This window comes from Cryptomeria japonica, chromosome 7 (genome assembly GCF_030272615.1).
Source record: "Cryptomeria japonica chromosome 7, Sugi_1.0, whole genome shotgun sequence".
NCBI classification, from domain to species: domain Eukaryota; kingdom Viridiplantae; phylum Streptophyta; class Pinopsida; order Cupressales; family Cupressaceae; genus Cryptomeria; species Cryptomeria japonica.
Window position 1 is genome coordinate 609,567,486 of NC_081411.1, and position 23,715 is coordinate 609,591,200.

Genomic DNA, 23,715 nt, shown 5'->3' on the forward strand with positions numbered 1-23,715 from the left:
AATGGTGAAGTGTTTATTAGATTTAGACATGGCACCATAGATGAAGCTTTTTAGCTTAGACCCTAACCCTGATGCACCCTTGTCATTTGAAGAACCAGACGAAGAATTTGTTAAAATGGATACTACTTATAAAGTGTGGAACTTATATTTCCATAGGGTTGAGAAGGGCATTCTAACCAAAGAGGATGGTCCCCCATTCAACATGGACATTTTCAGACACTACTTACTGTATACACCTAAAAATGGTCTGAAGATAGTTAATTAAATACGTAGTTATTTGATTAATTCCCCTTCCCAATTAATTGAATTCACCAGCAATTTAATTAATTTCTCTATTCATCTACTAATAAATAAATCTAAATGATTTATTTATATAGTTCATCTCACATCCCCCTTTGATTAATTAATTCTCAATTAATTAATGTCTCTCCATACTAATCAATTCTTCTAATCCCTAATTAAGATTAACAAACTCAAGTTTGTTGAGATTAATTACCATTTTTCAACTATTTGAATTTCTAAATTCAAATGAGCACATGGCTCCTAACATTAACCACCCAACCTAACCATCCCTTAACTTAACCCATTCAATCTAATCTTGGGTCTAACTAAACCTATCCTATCTTGCACATTCTAACCTCCTTATCCTAACCTCTCATGGTGTGGATATTCTCTCCTTGAGACACATGGCACTTTTACCACATGTCTCCTCCCTTGGACACTTGCCCTCTCATGAGCAAGGCTCCTTGACACTTGTCACCACAGAGATGGCAAGTGTCTCTTCCTCCATCCTCTTCTCCAACTTCCTCAATCTTGGCCCTTGATATCTTCAGATCAAATCTGGAACGTCGATTCTTGCCACCTCAGCTTTGGCCTTGGAATTCTTATAAATATCCCCCATTTTGGAGCAATATGGATCTGATCTCATATCAATTTAGGCATCATTACTATAGGCAATTTGCATTTCAATTATCTAGTAATTAGATTTTGGATTAATCATAGCATGTTAATCTAGGTTCTCAAATCATGCATTTCATATCATCTCCATAGTCAATCATGATCAATTAGCTACTCAACTCTCGAGTTGTCACTTTGGAGGTCATTGCTCTGCTGAGAGCCTATCAATCCAACACCTTCAAGGTCCTCAAGAATAGAGGAAAATGGGACATTTCAAGGAAGGCTTATGGTTTGCATCTTTGATTTAGTTTTGAAATTAAGCTTTTCGATTATACTTTATTGTCTCATTATATGTGTATGTCTATCTTATACCACATTTTTAGCATCACACTTACAGTACACCTATATGTCATGCAGACAGGTTGGAGGTATAGAGGTCCCTGATGTAGCTAATATTGGGCCATTGGTGTTAGCAGCAAATGTACAAATGTATGAGCCAAGACCCTTTGATTATGCTACTTATGTTGTAGAAAAATTACATGAAGTTTTCTTGAACCTCAGAGATAATAGGGAGCCCACTTTCAAGTTTTACTCGTTGTCAATGCATTTGATTTTATTTTATGGAAGATTTAGGGGTATGTGGCCAATGAATTTAAAATTGAACACAATGGACAGAGCAGGTAAAGAACAACTAGTATAGATGTGGACATTAGTTTGGGATTCACGATATGTGAAATCAAATTACATCAAGTTTGAAGATCTAATAGTAAAGCCATTATACCAGATGTATGGTGTCCCATGTGAAGGATCTATTTACACTAAAGTTAAAATATTTCTTAGACCTATTATTTTTTATGAAAGAGGTATTGTCAATCACAACAGGGGTGATTGGTTTGTTCACATGGATTTTATTTGCTTCAGGATTTATGGTTTCAAAGGAACCCCATATCTGTTGCCAAAACGTGTACCAAACATGATTGCTTATCTGGAGATTGTGAGACAGTTAAGTGTTTCAAATGCCAAACATTTTGGAGGTATTCATAAGTAGATTTTTCCTGCCTAGGACTCTTAGTTTTAGGGATTTTACCATTGTATCAACAAAGGCTTATGAAGCCATTGATAGGAAACTGATTGAAGAATACAATTTGTTCAAATATGCTACTAGGGTCAATTATGACCCTGAGGGATATATTCACAATTGCAAGAAAAGTCAAAATCTGGGAGATTATATTCATGTTTACTTGGAAGCAAAGTTCATGTTTAGAAACATGGAGGGGGAAGAGGCCCAGATGACAATTGATGAATTAAACAGGAAATTGGAAGAAAAGAAAAAGAGATTGCAAGAAATGGAAATTGAAGAAGAAGAAGAGAGTGAAGGCGAGTTCGAAGAAGTTGAGGTGGTATCTAGGCATCAAGCACCATACACCGTAGAAGAGCTAGACTTGCAAGAGCAAATTGTTGCCATGTTGAACATCCATAGTGATGCAAGATATGATGAGTATTCTTCCTTTGTGTCTAATGATATTTTTATTAAGTCAAAAGAATTTAAATCATTTTTATATAATTTCAAAGGGAAAAAATTGAGAGACTCTATCCCAAATGTAACCCCTGAAAAAGAATTAGAATTGTTGGGAAAACTAAAGGAAGAAATCAGTTTAGAATTGATCACTATAACCCCTCAAAGGGGAAGAAAACTTCTTAGTGAAGCATGCATCATCATCTTTCTAGGATGGGACATGAGTGCATCATTTATTTTTGATAGAATGTTACATTCTGAGAATAAGTATTTTAAATTAGATATTCAAGGGGTAAATGATGTGTATGTCGGCTCTAGATTTGATCAGAATGAAGAGGCTTTTCTTTTATGGGCTCTTTACCCTCCAAATAAGAGGCCAAAAATCATTGATGTGGATAAAGCCTTTGGTCACATGATGAAATTGAAAGGTGGTGAAGTAGATCCCATTGTTATTGCTGATATGAGTATTCATATTTCAAAATTTAATAAAGCATAATTGGTCAAAGTGATCAAAGAAAGAGATTAGTACAACAGATTATATAAAGAATTACTAAAAAGAGGAGGATAGCTTGTGCCACAAATCCATGATGGGTCTCAGTGGAAAAAAAATGTGAGGAAGTGCAAATGGAAAATAAAAAGTTGAAAAGGCAAATACAGAGTGTGAGGGCTGACACAACCTCTATTTTATTGACTAAGAGATTTGAAAAATTGCAGGGTTTCCTTGAAGATTTCTGGGTTGTTTATCAAAAGAATATGGATAATGCAATATCTCACAACCAGATTTATAATAGACTAGGAACTATGTTGCATGATAAGATAATGGCCAATACAGATGTTGAAGTCATTAAAGGAATACAAAAGCTGTTGAAAAAGCATGAAGACTTTGACAAAGAATTGCAAAATGAATTTAATGAATGTAAGGAAATAGTACAACATGGTTTTCCAGAAATTGAAGATTAGAATGGACAGATTAAGGATAAGGATAAATGGATTGTGGAGTGCCATAGTCTTCCCAGTGCTTCCCTTAACATTGTCCGGTTTGATGTACTTGACATGATAGACACAATCAAGTAGATGGAAAACTTCATCACTTTGAAGATTATGGTCAGAGATATTATCTACGATGTAGATACCTACAAATCAGAGAGATATTTGAAGCACATTTAGAAGTACAATCAGATGCTTGGAGACCAGCCATAGATATCAAAAGATGTTTAAAGATGTGACTTTGTATTTTATAGTTTTAGCTTGTTAGGGCAGTTTTTAGGTAGTTAGTTTCTAGTTAGTTTTTTGTTAATTCTAGTTTAATGAAAGGGTATGCCCTTTCATTTTTCAAACCGAATCCTCATCTATATGTGGAGGATCTTTTAGGAAAGACAAATATCACAAGTTTATAGTTTTTTTTATCAAGACAATCTCTATGCATTTTCTTATGAACTCATTGTCTGGAAGTACCAAGTTGATGGAGGATATGCACTGAAATCAACTGGTTTAAGTATTTTATTTTCAATATAAAGATTCAAGTGTTTCTCATTCATGATGGTATCTATCTTTTCAATGGATTGATCAGTTCCTTGGATAAATATATTTACATAGGTTGTTTCATTGAGCAACCTTATGTTGTTGTAATTAAGATTGATTTTCAGCTTGAATATCAGTTTGAAGAATTGGTTGGCAAACTTTGAATTGTCTTATTGGTCTTTCAAAGTAAAGTTAAATTCAGTAAGACTAATTGGATGTCACATTTTAATTGCAATTCATATGGAAGCCTTTGAGATGATGGTCTTATTACATTAACAAGTTATTAAAACTGTCTCTAAGGTCAAACGTAGGATTTTTCATTTGAAATGATATGAAACCAGTAAGGAATCAAGGCACTGTCTTTTATTGATTTTCTATATTTGAATCAAGTATTTCTGAAGCAAGTTTCATTAAAGAATCATATTTCTAATTCATACAATCAAGCAGATGGAAAACATTCATTTACAAGCAAGCAAACAGATTGATTCTGGTATAGTAAATAGGGTTTACTTATTTTTTAATTTTTATACAATACTTTTAGTCTTTATCTAACATAATCGATAATTGGAAGAATTTTCAATAACTAGGAACTACAGCATTAGGAAAGTAAAGAAAAATAGAGAAATGAGAACATATCGGTAGGATGACAAGCTCAAATTTATGAGACACACACTCTAAAATGAACTTGTTTGCAACCAACTTTACATGATTCAAACACACAACCTGCAAGCCCACATGAATTTCACCCTCTCCAATAGTTTGATACCCTCCAAACTACAAAATCAATCCTTTGATATCACCTGCTAGACAACCCAATTTGCAGAGGCAGAGGAAGAGGTAAAAGAGGCAAAGGACACGTCGAAGCTGATTTGCAGAGGTAGAGGCAAAGGAAGAGGCAAAAGAAACAAAGGAATTGGAAGAGGCAAAGGAATTCAAGAGTTAATTCAATTTGTGGTGTGTGGTTTTCAAATAAACCCACACTTTTCTTTTTTGTAATAATGCCTCTGGTCGTCGAAATTCTGACTAACACGGGCTTTGTCGAAAAACGTTGTCGGCATCATCGTAGACATTTTGATGTTATCGAGCATTTTTTTTTTTAAATCACATTTAATCACAAAAAGCCTTGTCCATCAGAATTTGAGGCCAAATGTATTAATGGAAGCATGTGTTTAAGACCTTCAATTAATGGAAGAGCTTCACTATTAGGGTATTCTTGGGACATCCATTATTGAAAGCTATCAAATTGACTGTCCAATGTGGAAAGTTGATCTAAAGAGATCCTAGTTAAAGCTTCTTCTTCATCATGAGATTCATTAATGGGGTTAATAGGCACATGATTAGGATGGGAAGAATTAGCATGATCCTCATTAAAGAAGTCACCCAAATTAGGATCCATCTCCTAGGTAATTAAACCTTGGGAAGCCTTAATTCTAATGCTTTGTCTAACGGGGATAGGATAGGTAGGACTAACAGTGATAAAAATCATGTACTAGAGGGAAATTTTGAATTTTATATTGTGGAACAAAGCTTACAAAATTAAGTAATGCAAAATTTAAGAAAATAATGATTACACAATTTGAACTTCGTTGGAAGAATGGGATGACACAATTTTCAAAAATGAAAGGAAATTGAAATTTTAAAATTAGGGCCAAGTGAAGACCACTTAATTTAAAATCAATTTTTAAAAAAAATCAGGGCAGACTATAATTAACCTCATAATTTTAAAAATTTTCTTGAAATTTGAAATGTTGAATTTGGGAGGTATTTCCGACTCTAGAGGGATAAAAAATCGATAAAATTAGCCAATCTTCTAGATCTAGGCTAGTAAATATAGTCATAACAGTCTCCCAAAATTTTGGGAGAAAACCCGAGGACTGTGGCGGGAATGCACATGGTTCGGCCAACTTTTTTTGAAATTTTCAGGGATGGATATTACAATGATTTTAAAGCTAACCCCAAAAAATTGGAGAATTTTATGATCTCTCAATGGGTGAAATGAAGGCACAAATGTGAAAATAGGACCCAATTAGGGTTTTGAAGAAAAAGAGGAATTGAAATACAATTTTGAAAAAGGTCAACCTAATAGATAGGGACACCTTGGAAAATGTTTAGAAATCTGAATTGAAATGAAATTGATTTGAAATTCACACAAAATCCAATTAAATTTAAAAATTAGGGTTTTATGACCTAACCACTTAATTTTAAAATTTGAATTTTGGGGAAAAGGGGGGAAATTGAAAATTTGAATTGCAAGATTGAAGACAAATCTGAGAACAATTAGAAATCTGAAAATTAAGATGAAATCCAATTTTTGCACAAGATCAATATGATTTTTGAAAATTAGGGTTTTAAAAAGTAACCTCTTAATTTTTTAAAATTTAATTGCAAATTGAACAAGACAATGAGGAAATCAAATTTGAAAATCAAAACAATTTTCAGATCTAAGATAACTACAAGCAATTTTTACAAATCACAAGTTCAATTTTATTTAAAAATAAGTTTTTAATGATTTAACCACTAAGTTTGCACAAATTTGAAACTTGTAGAAGAAAAATATGTAATTTTGTTCAAAGGAAAGCATGCAAGACATCAAGTTTACCAAAATGTAATGGTGGGAAAATGGTGAATGATAGATCAAGAGGAAAACTACCCTTTCCCTCAAAGAGAGATGAGAGTCTTGCTATTGATTACCATTCAAACACTCTTCACCATGTTACATTAGGAAGAGGAAAGGATAATTCATTAGATTCAATCTCTCCACACAAAGATGGTAGATTGAATTCTGAATTAATTGGGAATGATAAGTTGATCCCCTCTTCCTTGTTTGAAATGGAAAGGAATTGATTGAATTATGTAGTGCAAAAGTGACAAAGAATTGATTATAACTTGAGATCAGAATATGGGATGAAGTTGTGCACCTGGATCTAGTACTAATATGTCAAGATGAATTCGTCCTACGAATTTGAGAAAAAGTTGCCTGGACCGTGGCGGGAATGTACATGGACCTCCGAAAAAATCCGCGAAATGAATAGGGTTTTTTTGCCTCTGCAAATGAAGCTCGAATCAGAAAGTACAACTACGCACCTACAACCTACACATAGAAAAGAGAGGAAAATGGGTTGGGATTGGGGGTTTTCCCTTAGGTCAAACCCCAGTTTTGGAATTAACCAAGTAATGAAAGAAAGTACTTGCAAGTAGATGTAAATAAAAGATTGAATTGTAAATCACCTCAAGGGAGGTTGTAGTAGCAATGTTGATAGAAGTGCTTGTGTGGAATTAAATGTTGAAATCAATCTCCTCTTCAATTGTTAAATCCTTGACTTGAATGCAACACCTAGCCTTGAAGGGAGACTTGAGAATGCTCAATGCTGGAAAAGAATGCTTGAATGCTCTTGAATGCTTGATTTCTTATGCAACTTGACACACTCCAATCATATCCAACTTCAACCTTATGCAAATGAGAGGATGAATTCCCCTTAAATACATGTTAGTGGATTTGATTTTCATCATGGGCCAACATTGGGGGAGTTTCCCGCCCAATGCACAACCAACAATGCAACCCTAGGAAGGGTCCTGCCACAAAATAGGGCAGGGACAAGGGCGCCATGCCCCTATCTTAGGAGGACAAGGGTGCCATGCCCCTATCCAAGTGGGGAGAGTGGCACCATGCCCTTGTCCTACCCGCTTCTCCAGGGCAGAGTGTGGACAGGGTTATGTAGAGGCCAAGGAAGAAGTTGTTTCTGAGGGCTGAGCAATCTTCGGTCTCCAATCAAGCTAGAGGATTCTAACTCGTGTATGTGAGGACCCTAATGAAGATTATTATATGCATATACATACAAGATATAGATGAGTTATCATACAGCATACTGACCCCAAGGAAAGCGACACTACCTCGTGTTTTGTGTTCATTATCCTTGGGTTTATTCCTCAATTGGGGGCTAAATCTTTGTGATAACATGATCCCTCCTTCTTTCTCTCTTGGGTGTATCCTACCTTAAATAAATTGCTCTTGATAAGGCACGTGCGATCTTTTTAACATAGGGGTATACACTCCACTCATATTTTCCTTCTTGTGATACTTAGAATTACTTAGTGAGCCTTGTTTTGCTTTGTAATCTTTGGTATCCTTGCTTTCATGACTCATAGTCAAGGGAACTTTGCTACTTGGATTCATGGTCCTCCTCTTCACGATATTCCCTTTTACTTTTTCAATCGAAGTCGTAAGATCCTAAGTCCACTGGGGGCTTGGTGCATCTTGCCTCCTTGACGTGGTAAAAGTCTTTCAATCTTGATTCCTTGTACTTTACCGATAGTATTGTCATATGCTTATAATCCCACTAAAGTGGGGGAAATTGTGACCCTAGCAATTTTTTACTATATTAGGGTCCTCATGCATGCGAGTTCGAATCCCATAGCCTGATCGAAGACCGAAGATTGCTCAGCCCTCAGAAACATCTTCTTCCTTGGGCTCTGCATCACCCCGTCCACATTCTTCCCTGGAGAAAGGGGTAGGACAAAGGCATGGCTCCCTTGTCCTCCTAGGACATGGGCATGGTGCCCCTGTCCCTTCCCTATTTTGGGGTAGGACCCTTCCTAGGGTTTCATTATTGGTTGTGCATTGGGCAGGAAACTCCCCCGATGTCGGCCCATGACGAAAATCAAATCCACTAACATGTATTTAAGGGGAATTCATCCTCTCATTTGCATAAGGTTGAATTTGGATAAGATTGGAGTGTGTGAAGTTGCATAAGCGATCAATTGTAAAAGCACAAAACTGTGTCATGTTTTAGGCTAACTTATTAGCACAAGTGAACTTAAGTAATTCTAAATAAAAGTTAATTTTAGTCAAACATATGGTCTATATAGATTCATTATAGATAAGTATATATGGACCACAACTTTTCCAATTGGAAGTGTCTACTAAATGTATATTTTATACCACTTTGGGTCTAATTGCCCACAAAAAATAAAAAATAAAAAAACTCGATGTTTCAACAACTCATACTCTTATAAGTAATATTTTTTTTGAAATGTAAAAATACCTTTTTATATATCTATAAGTGAATTTTTCAAAATATATATCTTTTAATATTTTAATTAGTTTTTATATTTTATATTTTATTTTCATTAAAAGTAGGTCATCAACACTAAAATATAAGGTTGATTATCTTGTCAAGGAAAAATACTAAAATTTATTTAAAATTTTGAAAAAAATATGATGCAGTAGAGAAAGGAATCTATGTCAAGGTGATATAATTCTTTTCTAATTTGGATAAATTATTAAGCAAAAAGTTGGTGGGAATTGGAAAGAGTTTTATTTTAGCACACGCAACTTTTCAAATTTATTGAAAAATATATATTTATAAAAAATAGTAAAAAATATATCCATGCACTAGAGTTTCAAGTTATCAATATACACAATAAAATTGATTAAAAAAAAGTAAAATTTACTAAATAAAGTATGGTGGCTTGTGTAAATTCAATTTCAACATTTTATCAGCAACTAAATTATAGTGTTTACTTTATGAAAAACTACATTCAAATAATTCTTTAAAATTTTGTTAAAATAGACAAAAGAATGTAAATTTTATTAGTTTACGTCATTTAAAAATTCAAAACATATATTTCAATTTGTATTGATTTACTTTTAAAATTTGAATCAACATTGACCATTTCCTTAATAAAAGTGTGACACAACTTTGTACATTCAAGCATTCTTTTCCAACATTGAGCATTCTCAAGTCACCCTTCAAGGCTAGGTGTTGCATTCAAGTCAAGGATTCAACCATTGAAGAGGAGATTGATTTCAACATTCAATTCCACACAAGCACTTCTATCAACATTGCTATCACAACCTCCCTTGAGGTGATTTACGATTCAGTCTTTCATTTACATCTACTTGCAAGTACTTTCTTTCATTACTTGGTTAATTCCAAAACTGGGGTTTGACCTAAAGGAAAACCCCCAATCCCAATCGATTTTCCTCTCTTTTCTGTGTATAGGTTGCAGGTGCGCAGCTGTACTTTTAGATTTGGGCTCCATTTGCAAAGGTGGAAAAACCTTTTTTCGTTTCACGGATTTTTTGGAGGATCGTGTACATTCCTGTCAGGGTCCAGGCGATTTTTCCTCAAATTCACAGGGTGACTTCATCTTGACATATTACTACCAGATCCAAGTGCACAGCTTCATCCTATATTCCGATCTCAAGTTATAATCAATTATTTGTCACTTTTGCACTACATAATTCAATCAGTTCCTTTCCATTTCAAACAAGGAAGAGGGGATCAACTTATCATTCCCAATTCATTCAGAATTCAATCTACCATCTTCGTGTGGAGAGATCAAATCTAGTGAATTATCCTCTCTTCTTCCTAATGTAACATGGTGAAAATTATTTGAATGATAATCAATAGCGAGACTCTCATCTCTCTTCAAGGGAAAGGGTAGTTTTCCTCTTGATCTATCATTCACCATTTTCCCACACGCCCCTATCTTGGGAGGACAAGGGTGCCATGCCCCTGTCCAAGGGGGGACAGTGGTGCCACACCCCTTTCCTACCCCTTTCTCCAGGGCAGAGTGTGGATGGGGTGATGCAGAGGCCAAGGAAGAAGTTGTTTCTAAGGGTTGGGCAATCTTCGATCTACGATCAGGCTAGAGGATTTGAACTCGTGTGCGTGAGGACCCTAATGTAGTCCAAAATTGCTAGGGTCACAATTTTATGACACTACAAATACAATATTTGGTGAAAATAAGAGGGCTTTTAATTTAGGATGTGTATTAGGAGGGAGTGCGAAAAAAGGAGTTTAGGGCAATATATTTTGAAAATAGGGGGATTATTTAGTATGCCATGAACACATGTGCTATAACCTAGGTAGACTAAGTGAAGCCCCCATGTATAAAGGTTAAAATTGTGTATGATATTTTCATTTTATTTAGGTAACTAGATTAGATCTAGATTGTATATATTTACTACCTCTATAGGAATGAGTCTAGGGTTATAGACTACAACTAGTAGAAATCCTTTAGGAATAGAACTTTGTTTTGTCTCCTTCAGATTTTTTGCTAACAATAGTAGTCTATGTTTCCTTTATCAATAGACTATCAAGTTTACCATGATCAACATTAATGGTTGTGTTTCTTAAACTATAGTTATTACTTGCTTGAGCTATGGTAACAATTGTGAGAGACCTTATCTCTTCCAGAAAGGGCCTCCTTAGGTTTACATCCTTATTCTCAAAGTTAACAACATTTACATTTTCATCTATGTGCCTATCATTTTCATCATTAGAAAAACTTGTTGGTGGCATCCTTATGTAACACACCTCTGATCATTCACATCAAATTTAGTCCCATATTCTTCAGATGATGCATAATCCTCTTCTATCACATATAATTTGACTAATAACATGTTTATAGTATGGCATTCTTCAAAATGATCATCACTACACTCAGCATATGACATGTTAGGGTCCTAAATTGACTTAGCTACAACACATTGCAAAGAGTAATGTGGTAATTGATAGGAAACACACCATGGGGTATCTTAAAAAGAATTGGAATTTGGCCTCTTCAAAGGATTGGGTGTCTCCTTGCTAAAATATCCTTTCTAATTACTGCTCACTAGTTTTCATTCGTTCAAATTAGTGTTGTAAGGCATATCATGTAGCCTAGGGGATTTGTCATGTCTCTGATAATTTGGTCTATCGTGGGATGGACCCTTCTCATTTTTAGACACCTTATAACTTAGATCTCTCAAGGCACTCATGACTTTATCCAATTTATCCTCCTTGGGTTGTTTGTTTTTATGTCCTTTTGGATTTTTCAATATCTCCACACCATCACTTTTTCCTACATTACTAGAAGCTTTTCTATTATTCTCAATATTTAAAGTATCTTTAAAACCATCTCTAAGTGTTGGTGGATCTTAGATTCTCAATTCATATCCCATCTTGGGGTCAAAAGAATTAATCTAGAAGACCAAACTCATAGGATCAATAGGATTCAAATGATTAGGGATCTTATTAGATATTTTCATTAATTTTGCATTAAAATTTGTAACTTCCTTATTGTATCCCTTCTAAATGTTTGTAATTTATGCATAGAAAATCTAGGGCTAGAGTGGTCACCATACTACTCCTTAAATATGCTTCTAAACTTAGGCTGACAATTTATGGGTGCATCTAGTAAACTTATATACCAGTCTCTTGAATCTTTATTTAATAACTACATGAGAAAATTCATGATCACATCCTCAACTTCAATCTCAAGAGTATCTATGACATTCATAAAATATTTAAGGTGGTCTTCACCTAATAAGGCATTATTGCTAGATAATTTAGGCAAATTATTCCTAACCTCATTTATAATTAGGTTAGGGAAAAGATGTTTGCACCTTTAAAATCCAAATACCTCTATCTCTCTAGTTGCATTGGTCTTCTTGCAAAAGTCTTCACACCATTATGTTCTCCTAGGTTAGGAGCTTCTTGAGAACTTTGGTTTTGTTGCATGTTAGGTTGTCGCTAAACATTTTGATTCACACCATATTGAAAATTTTGAGGTACATTTTTCTTAGGGTTGACGTTTTGAGGTTGAGGTCAAGTTTGATGAAATTTTGTTACTTGATACATACTGCTATTGATGATTTAAATTTTTTTGCACAACATTTTTTCCGACTTAAGGAACTGGATATTGCATTTGTGTCTGATTAACATATGGATTATGTCCATATTTTTGATAGTCAAGTCCTCCTAAAATTATGAGTGGGGGATGAGAATATAGAAGAGGCTATGTAGTTTGTATTAAAATAATTTGAATACTCACAAGGATGGATACAATAGGTATGGATGCAAGAATAGTTTGTTATTGTGGGCATGATGTAGCAAGGCTTATTAAGAGGGTTTGTTGGACAATAGAAATATGATTTAAAACTTTATGTACATTGACTATAGGAATACTTGTGCAAATACATTAGTACATCTAGAATAGGCATGGCTAGTAGCACTGCTTAATGTACCAACTTGTGTTGAAATGTTTGTGGGAAGAGGGACATTAAGGCTTATCAATTTCTTGACTAATTCCTCCTTTTCTCTCAAATCATACATTCTTGCTACATGTGCTCTTAAATCCTCAAATTATTTTATTGTGTTCTCATTAGAGAGGGGTCTAGATCCCAAATATGATGTGGAACGAGTGCTCACTTTAGTGAAATGAACTATGCCAGATGGTTGCTATCCTAAGACCATATGAAGTTATGAGTTAGATGTTCTATGAGTAATTTTAGTGGTATTATCTACAAGAAATAAATAATATATTTATTGGGAGATGCTTGGCTTTTAATTAGCCTTTTCTTGATCTTGACGTCTAGTTTATTCAAAGTCACCATAAAAATATTTCATCTTAAGTGGATCAAGTATATATGGATGTGAACTATAAGGCTCACTATCACTGGTTGCAAGAAATAATTGAGAACTACTAGGAGGGTTGGCATAATATACTTCCTCTCCCTTAGAATCGATTCCAAAAACAAGATTACTATGAGATCAAATAAGAACTTAAGGGCATTTGATCCTTCATTTATATGAAGTGGTGGGGCTTCTTCCATCACCTAAAACGGGTGTATTCATAGTCACCTCTACATTACATGGCATGCGAAAGATTTAATTTTCTACAAACATAGTCAACTCCCTCCTAATCATTTTCATATACAAATTATGTGACTCCAATAAACAAGAAACCCGATTAAATCTCATATATGAGTTGATATACATATTTGTCCATTTACATTTGGCATACCAAAATATGAAGAGGTTCAACGCTTCTCATCAAATGCTCGTTAACACATTGAAAATATATAGCACTCCTAGTATGGCCCTTGAAAGCTTTTTTATTGAGTTATAGCCTTTCCATGCTTTATCAATATATACTAGGAATGATTCCTACCAGTTACCAGTTACCTAATACAGTATCTCCACTTTGGTTTATAAGTAGTAATTGTATGGGAGATGTTGACTGATATTTTTAAGGAAGTTTCTTTAAAGATTTTTGTAGATTATTTTGTCATCTTTATTTTGTCATCTAAGTATTTAATAATTTAGAATTAAATAGATTTTAATAAATGTATTATCATGTTATATTAAATATTAATTGTTTAAATTTAATTAAATTTTGGTTTTATTTGTAAAATAATATACATAATTTAATATTTAAAATTCTACATAACAATAATTTCAATTATGCATGAAAATTAAAATAAACTAATTATATTCACTGATGGTGGTAGCATAGAGATATCCAATCTTGTTCAAAATTTTGTTTCTCTTATTAAAATAATATAGACAAGATAAATGATTTTTTTATCATATTGTTCATTATAACCAATGTAGTGATCTATTCATCATATACCAAGTTCAAGATTAATATACAATATTAGAGAAACATACAAATAAGTGAACAAATGTTGAAAATTGTTTAGTTTCCTATCCATAAGCTTTCATATTATCTTGTAATGGTAGATGTACATGTGTAGTTGAGTGTTGACAATTCAAAGTGTGCATCAATGAAATGAAACTCTAGTATCATATAATTGCATGAAGTGTGGTTTTGATATTATGAATGATTACATAATTATTATATGAATATATGGTTTTCATTTTAATGTGCGATGAAAAATGTGTGTGTGAATACTAAGGACTAAAAAGAAAGCTAATTAATCAAGCAAACACAATACATCATACACCTCAAGATTAGAATGGTAAAACTAAAATGAAGAACAAACTGATGAACAATGCAAACCATAATTCATGCTTTAATTTGATTATTCCATGATTGGATGTGTGCTCATGACGTAGTTTCAGATGCTCGATATTGCTTCATGATGTTGATGCAAAATGATGAATGATGAGTGATAGAAGATGAAGTGTGAGTTGAATGATAATTTTGGCAAAATAACGATTCGGTTGAGTGAAAGTGGATCTGAGAGGATTTGGTCTAAAAATGGAGGGATTAAATAGGAAAGATGAGGAAGGGAAGGGGAGGTGAAGAGGAGACTCTTGTCCTCCAAAAAAAGGACAATTGGCTCAGCTAGATGGAAAAGGAATGACATGTGTCCTCATGGACACATGTCTATTTTGGGCAAAGCCACCCAAAAATAGGAAGAGTGACATGTGTCCTTATGTCCATTTTGGAAAAGGCCACCCAAAATAGGAATTGGTTAGGATGTGCACACATATGTGTGAGGTTAGAAGGGATAGGATAAGGTTAGTTGGAGGGATGACTAGGCTAGGGAATAAGGTTGGAAGGATAGGTTTGGTTAGGATAGAATTGGAAGGAGGTTAGGGAGAAAAGTTAGGAGCCATGTGCTCAAATAGGAATTTGAACCAAATTAATTAATTAAATTAATTAATCCATGGGCTTGGAAAGGGGATATTTAATTAATTAAAGCAATTGATCAAAAGGGATGGACAACAAGGATAATTAATTAATTAGATTAATTAATTAGGAGGAGACAGGTTGGGGAATTAATTAATTGGATTAATTAATTAGAAGAATTGGATTGGGAGATTAATTAATTAGAAGAAAAGGATAGGGAAATTAATTAATTAGATTAATTAATTGGAGAAATAGGATTTAAATTTGATTAAACTGATTAGCCAAATTTAGATGTCTACATTTTGCCCCTCTTTGCGATGGCACTAGAATAGCATCGGTGCGAAGACAATAAGACACTTGTAAGAGCAGAAAAAAGAGGTGCGAGAAAATGCCCTAGGCAGACGAAGGAATGGGTAGGGATGCTCACTCGAGAGGGTGCACAGGGAGAAAAGGAACCGGGCGATGTCTCGAAAGAAACATTGCCCCAGGGACAAGATAGAAGGAAAGAAGTAGAACATGAAGAGGAGTGAAATTCAAATGCAAAATGATGATATGGATGAGATGATCATAGAGCGCGAGCACCCGCAAAATAGACACCATGTAGTGAGAACTTATTTTGATTTAGCAGTGTCTGTGAGTCACCAATATATAAGGAACCAGGGTGGAATTTCACAGCTAATGCATGGACTGACACATACAAATAGACACACAGGTTAATCTAGCACCACACAGAGTTAGAGAGATCCTGCAGGCAACGATACTAGAAGAACCCCAAGCAGAAGATATGCCCCAATGTAACATGAGATTACAGAGACCTTATGAGGGTACAACATGGGACACATCCAAAAGACACGCTAAGCAAAAACCAAAAGAAACAAGATCACAACCTGAGCCTTGTTATTCCCAGCATACCATGATATTAAAGATCATGGCAACCAAGAAGAAACATGACCCAAGGAGCTTAAAAAGATAAACAAAGATCAAAAAGAATCAAAGCTAACACGAGTGTCTCAAATGTCTTTTGCCAAAATTAAAACTGATGGGATGAGGATTTGATGATGTTTGACTTGAGGAAGGATACATCCTGCATAGATAGATGATGGGTGTTGGTGAGAAGGATATATCTCAGAACAACACCAGGATAAAAGATTGATGATGGGATGACAAAAGCTATCTGATATGATCACAATGACAAAGATGCTCAAAGATGATTGTTAAAGAGTAAGCTGATAGGATATGATCTCGAAGGACAGGACCAACGGACGCCTATGTACAGTGACACCTATATACAAGATGTACGAGAGATATGGATGACAGAAGAAGACCTAGGGACACGCATGATGCTACCCCAGTCAAGATGAAAAACCATGACAGATTCATGATGGATTGATTGATAGGATCAAGTATTGCAGCAAGGCTGGGAACAAAACCATGGATGTGAATGGATGATTGACCTCAAATAGCGAAAGGATATGGATAAGATTCAAACATGATGGTGGATGTGAGGAGCAGATAGATTGATTAGATGAATGGGTGAAGGAGGGTTTTCAAAACTGACACATGTAGCTACGTGAATGGAAGAAAAAAAAGCATTTTGTTGTGAAAAAGAAAGCTAAAAGGGTAGGGGGAACGTGCTCCCACCTGAGGGAAGGGACAATGGGAGTGCATTCCCGCTGTGGTGGGAATGTCCCCCCGCCACCAGAAAGGGACAACAAGAGTTCATTCTGACTATGGCAGGAATGTGCTCCTGCCACTGGGAGGGATGACGAGAGTGTGTTCGCTTCATGGCGAGAATGCACTCCTGCCACTAGGAGGGCCAACGAGAGGGCATTCCTCTTGTGACGAGAATGTGCTCCCACCACTAAAAGGGCTGACGAGAGGGAATTCCCATTGTGGTGGGAATGCATTCCCACCATCGAAAGGGGAGGCGATGGGAGGGAATTCCTATCATGGCAGGAATGCGCTTCACTCAAAGGGGATATGAACCAAACATGGAAAAAGGGAAGGAGGACACAGGATCGCTTGGGGAAGACAATTCGATTGGACTGTGGGTACCATGGGATATCGTGCAAAGAAAAGTGGGATGTAATGGCCATGCAAATGAGTTAATTGGATGGATGGCATTGGATTACATGCGGATAGCCTAGAGTTAGATACCAATAACAAGGGGTGCAAGAGGCAATGGAATGATATGATGGGAGAAATGAAAGGATGGGGGATTGGATGATAAGGATACGAAGAGGAAAGCATTGCGGATGTAGACAAGAGATGAAAGGATGAGGGACAAAGGTAGATGATGATTGGGAGGAACCGATTATGGATGAAGGAATGGAGGAATGGGGAGATCTAAGGATAGGTGGATGAATCAGGTTACGAATGAAATGATGGAGGAACTAGGAGATAAGGATTGGTGGAAGTCTGGATATGATAAAATGGCTGACAAAGGGATAGGAAGTTGAGGGAAGTGGATGGAAGATAGGGTGATGGGTAAATAAGGAATATGAAGGAAAAGTGTGACATGGAAGTGGAAGCCAAGAAGTGTCCAAAGCATGTATACATAGTGGCCTTTTGTTTTGTCAAGATCCAAGGGAGGATGACGAAAGTAAAATGGATTGGATATGATGGGTATGGTAGGTAGATGGAATGGAGGAGGAAATGGCTAGATGACCAAAATAACTTGCCTCCAAGTTCAGAGAGAAAAAGGATGAGGGGAATTACGCATGACGTCTGTTTGTCGGGTTTTCATCATGGTACTTGTCCAAGGCACCTGTTTGCCAGTTTTCACCACTAGACGAATTTTTTCTCTTTACTCTTTCTCTTTTTGTTTTTTTGGGGAGGAAATTCTTGGATGGAGATGGATGAGGATAAATGGCTTTGGAAGATAAGATGGATGGGGGAGTCAGGAATCAAGTTTCATATCAAGGTAATAGGAGCCCATTTTCACTAGATGTTGGTACAACTTTATTAGGACTCAACTAATTATGTAAAGGCTTGGATTATAGGGTTTTGATGGGGAATGTAAGGGATATGGAAGTGGCAAGTGTTTGGATGGAAGGAGGGAAAGTGAGTGTTATGGGGGGATGTTGTCAAGACCAACATTGGCACATGTTGTGAAAGATGTGGGATCAGCGGAGGAGAGATGGATGTAGCATGTGAATATGGTGGAGGCATTATGATAAGTAGCTTTGGGACATAGAGACCTCAAATGGATTAAGGAGATGGAGGGGGAGAATGTTTAGCTAGTGGACTAGCAATTTTTGATGCCATTAGAGATTTTTCTTTTGGATGCACTACTTCTTTTTTCTTTGGGATCCACATTGTTTTTTCTTTTTCTTTAGTGGGCCTTTGCAGCCTGTGGGATTCATTGCATTTTTGTATTAGATTTTGCATTGTTAGAACATGTCTTTTTGAGTGGACATGGTCATATTTATATTGTTATGGATGTTTAGTTTTATGCATTTTTGATTTGGCATCCAAATTTCTACTAGTAGCCTTGGATGGAGTGTGCAAAGGTATAGGAGATGGAGGAAATATGGGTGAAGTGATGGAGATAGGATGTTGGATTGAATGTAAGGACATTTTCCTTTGTTGATCCTAACTAGAAATAAAAGGAATAGGATGTTTATGATGGGTGATGGAGATATTGGATTTGTGTATGGAGGTATGAGTAAGAAAAGATGGAGGATGGGATTTGGGGATATAATGGCCCAAAATGGATTTTTCATGTGGGGAATATATGAAGGTAGATTTTAGGATATAGGGACCCAAAATGGATTTAGAGGATGAAGTGGGAAGATGGATGGTTGTTTTAGCTTTATATGATGGAGGAGGGGGGTGGGGATAAAATATTTGGAGGAACGATGGGGAGATGCAATGGGGTGTTTGGAAGCATACTTGTATTTTGCATTAGTTGTACCAACATTTTTGGATGAAGTACCTTGGGATATATAACCATGACCATGAGATCCCAAATGTGCTTTGACATGGATGGGCTCCAAAGTACCTTGCTCATGTAGGCTTAAGCCTTTTTCTTGATAGTTTATTTTTTGGGGCATTTTATTTAAAGTAGGATACTTATTCTCTGGGTAACAAGATGTGAGTCCTTTATCAGATGGAGGAGAATGAGTTGTATATATGAGACTTTCTTCTGCTACGAGTGAACTACCATGGATGAATGTAAGTGAACAAAGGGGATAAGGTGATGTTGGTGGGATGGTTTGGATAGGAGGAAATGGAGGATCAAGAGGTGAAGTATATGGGATGGGAGGATCTTGAGATAGAGGAGATGGAATGGTAGGATCTTCACTTGGAAGAGGGGATGGTAATGGATCTTGAGATGGAGGAGATGGAATGGTAGGATCTTGATTTGGATTAATAATCCTTTGAACATGCTCTGGAACAAGATATTGGCATGAGGGAATTGGTGTGGATGGTGTGACAAGATGTGAGTGGGTGGAATCTTTAGAGGGAATGGATGGAATGATGGAAGATTCAATGAACTGGGTGGATGGACTGGATGGAAGGATAAGAGATTCCTTAGCTGGGGGATATGGAGTGGATGGAAGGATGAGAGGTTGTTCAACTAGGATAGATGGAGTGGATGGAAGGTTCATCAACTAAGATAGATGGAAGGATGAGAGATTCTACATCTGGGATAGATGGAGTGGATGGAAGGATGGGAGGTTCATCAACTGGGGTAGGTGGAAGGATGAGAGATTATACATCTAGGATAGATGGAGTGGATGGAAGGATGAGGAGTTCCTCAAATGCGAGAGGTGGAGTGGATGGAAGGATGGGAGATTCATCAATGGGGAGGGATGGAGTGGATGGGAGATTCATCAACTGGGAGGGATGGAGTGGATGGAAGGACGAGAGGTTTTTTAGCTAGGGTAGGTTGCCTAGATGGAAGTATGAGAGGTTCCTTGGATTGAGTTTGAATGATTGTAGGAATAGATGATGGGGATTGCGATGGAATAATCTCATTGGATGAAAGGATTTTGATGGTGTTAGGAAGTGGGAGAGGAATGATAGATGTGGGAGTTGGAAGGGAAGCTGGTGGATTGAGATAAGAGTAGTGGATGGTGGACTGAGATAGAAGGAAGTGGATGGTGGAAGATTGAGGTGAGATGAAGGATTGTGACTGGTGCCATGTGCTTGTTCATGAATGTTCATCACAACAATGTGTGAAGGTGGTGCCTATAGATAACTGAATCGTGGTTTTGAAACAACAGGTTGTGATGTTACTTGAGATTGATACTGTGGAACACTGACCACTTGTGGCACTGATTAGATAGGGTGTGGGCACATATGATAATGGCATTGTGTAATCCATGCCCCCAATGACACCTTGTGTGACAAATGATGGTGGATTAGGATTAGATGAAGTATTGAGATAGGATGGAAGATTAGAATTTGATGGAGAAGTGAGATAAGATTGCGACTTGACGTGGAGATCTATCACATTAGGTTGATCAACCATAACCTCATCATCATTGACATAGGGTGAAGTGGAAGAAAATAAGGGATGACCATACTCATCATAGTAGGATTGAGACATGACTTGGACATCTATGTCATCAGGTTGATCAACCATACCCTCTTCCTCATCAGCATAGGGTGAAGTGGAAGAAAATGAAGGAAAACCAAATTCATCATAATAAAATTACAACATGATGATTAGTTGATGAGTTGGAGAGATGAAAGATGAGAATGGACGATAGACTAAATCTCAGAATAGGATGAATGACCATCTCAAACTAGGATGGGGACTGGCGTTTGATGAAACTAGAAAGAGGATGAATTTTGATGTTTGATTTTGGATGGCTGATGTTCAGATTGATAACTTAGGAAGAAGGCAATGATGACACAAATTGGGAGATGAGAGGTGATGATGGACGATAGTGACGATGTAAGAACCAAGATGATGATAACTAAGGTGATGACTACCAGCTGAGATGATAAAAGTGACCATGCAAGTTGAGACCCTAGTGGACGATAGTGACGATGTAAGCTAGAACCCAAACTGGAACGCAAAAGCAAAGAGCCAAAAATATTGGTCAAGAGTGAACTAACGAACCAAGGACAACACTCTGCTAGTGCAACAACATCTAAGACTCAGAATATGAAAGGATAGATACTGACTACTAAAAACTCAAGAGAATTCTAACATGATGTGGACAGCCCTTTGGCTGCATGCCAACTTCCAAGACCAAGATCACGAAGATAACTAATAGCTAAAGAATCAATTAATTTCTAAGGTAATGTAGGCAACATAATGACAGTGTAATGACGTCTAAGACTGAGATCATGAAAGATAGGTGTAAACTGCCGATAGATCAAGAAATGTATAAAGTAATGGGAACAACTTAACAACAACACACTGACGTCTTAGACGGAGATCACCAAAGGTAGACTCTAACTGCTGGGGAAACGTAAGATTGAAAATCAATGAAATAGAAATCTGACAACATAATGATCTCTAAACTGACAAATTATGAGAAGATAAGGTAAACTCTCTATAATAGGCCATAAATTTGCCAAAACAAGACATGAATCTGCTAGAACAAGGTGCAAAGATGCTAGGACAAGATTGCGAAGCTTCAAAACTGATTGAAAAAATGATTCAATCAACATAAAAGCACCAAAAACACAAACTCGTTGCTTTAGGCTGACAAACACTATAAAGAGCGAACTCGGTGCTTCAAGGAGAAAACCCACAGGTTTGAAATGCAAACCTACTGGTTGGCAGAGTGACAGTGACTGTGCTAAGTGTATCACTTCTAGCTCAAAATTAACAACATTCCCACTAGAATACGACTCCAAAACCGCTAGCCTAGACCACGAACCCGCTAGAACTAACTTCAAACCTGCTGGTCTGATATTTTGACAAAAGACTTGACACCAAACACAACAAGAATGAAGATCTGACCATAAAACATCTATAAAAATCAATCAAGTACACCCCTATGGATAGTCAAATGCTAGTATGTGTTAAATCTCCTAACCATAAAATACCACATCCAATCAGATAGATAGAAGCCCAATAGCACTGGCTCCACTCTCGGCACACACTTCTTGGGCATGCCAAGCTCTGAATTCCTGGGTAATCACTTCCTAGTGAATTTTCTATCTTGAATTGGGGGTTACATGAGGAGTTTCTTCGATATGCGTATATCACAACACCTAAGTTAATACATAAAAGGATTTTTGGATACTAAGGAACAGTTGGCTAGTAGTGGGGGAACTTTTGTGGTGAATTAGGTAGTCAAACATGAGGTGGCTAGCTCATTTAAGAGATATCACAGCTTGTAGAATATAGATTTTATGCATCTACCACACAAGCACCAGGGGATTTTGACTTGCATCAAGACCACAAAGGTATTTTTATAATGATACTGAGAGAAACCATTGGTATACCACAATGTTACTATTTGATTTATAGCTTTCGCTAAAATCATAAATATTTATATAGCAAACCGAAAGAAAGTACCGCTTGGTTCATTCTCCCATCACCTGACCTTATAGGTTACTCGGGGGTACAAGCCCTCCTACTTAGAAAGTAAAAATCAAGCGTCACTAACACTTTTCTCTTGCACCTATGACCATGAGAGCCAGAGGGAGAGGATAGTGTGTGTTAGCAATAGGACCACTCTACAGATGCACAAACATGCAAGACACAAAAGACATGGGGTTTATTCCTTTACTTGAATTGAAGTGTGCCTAATTACTCAAAAGACATAGTGTGTCCATTTCCTTAGTTGAATTGAAGTGTGCCTAGATTATACAAAAGACACAAATGCAAAAATGAAAGCAATAAAGGAAATATTGTCTTCGCAAAACCCCTCTTTAGCTGGCCTACAATCAAATGTTAATATTTAAAAAGCATGGGGTCTTCTTATGGCTCGATTTGTTGCAAAAATGTTAGCAAAATACCATCAAAAAATACACAAGTTGGTTGATTAGTAATAAAATAGCATTCTGAAAAATTATGTAAATGATAATGAGCGAACCCATAGTTTCACAGTGCAAACCTGTTGTTCAAATAGCGTTGCCACTGGTTTAGGGTGCGTTCTCGTAGTTTCATGTGTTCCCACTGTTTCACATTCCCGCTATTTCAGAGTACAAACTTGCAACAAATTAAGTCATCCGACATACAAGTTAGCAAATTAGTAGGAAAACAACATTTTGGTAAATTATGTAAATGATAATGGGCAAACCCGTCCTTTCACAGTGCAAACCCGCTATTTCAAACTACAACTTAACTTGCAAATTTTGATTAGACAGAACTGTAAATTTTATGAAAATAGCTAAAATACGAACCTATTGGTTTATGTCGTGTTCCCGCAGTTTTAGGATGTGTTCCCGTTGTTTCGTGCGTTCTCACTGCTTCGTGCATTCCCACCACTATGTAGAAA

At 36.3% G+C, this 23,715-nt stretch overlaps 1 pseudogene; it reads right to left on the reverse strand.

Moving 5' to 3' along the window:
• The window catches only part of LOC131856867 (ADP,ATP carrier protein 1, chloroplastic-like), a 42,692-nt pseudogene that overhangs the window by 14,969 nt on the left and 4,008 nt on the right, over nucleotides 1–23,715 (reverse strand).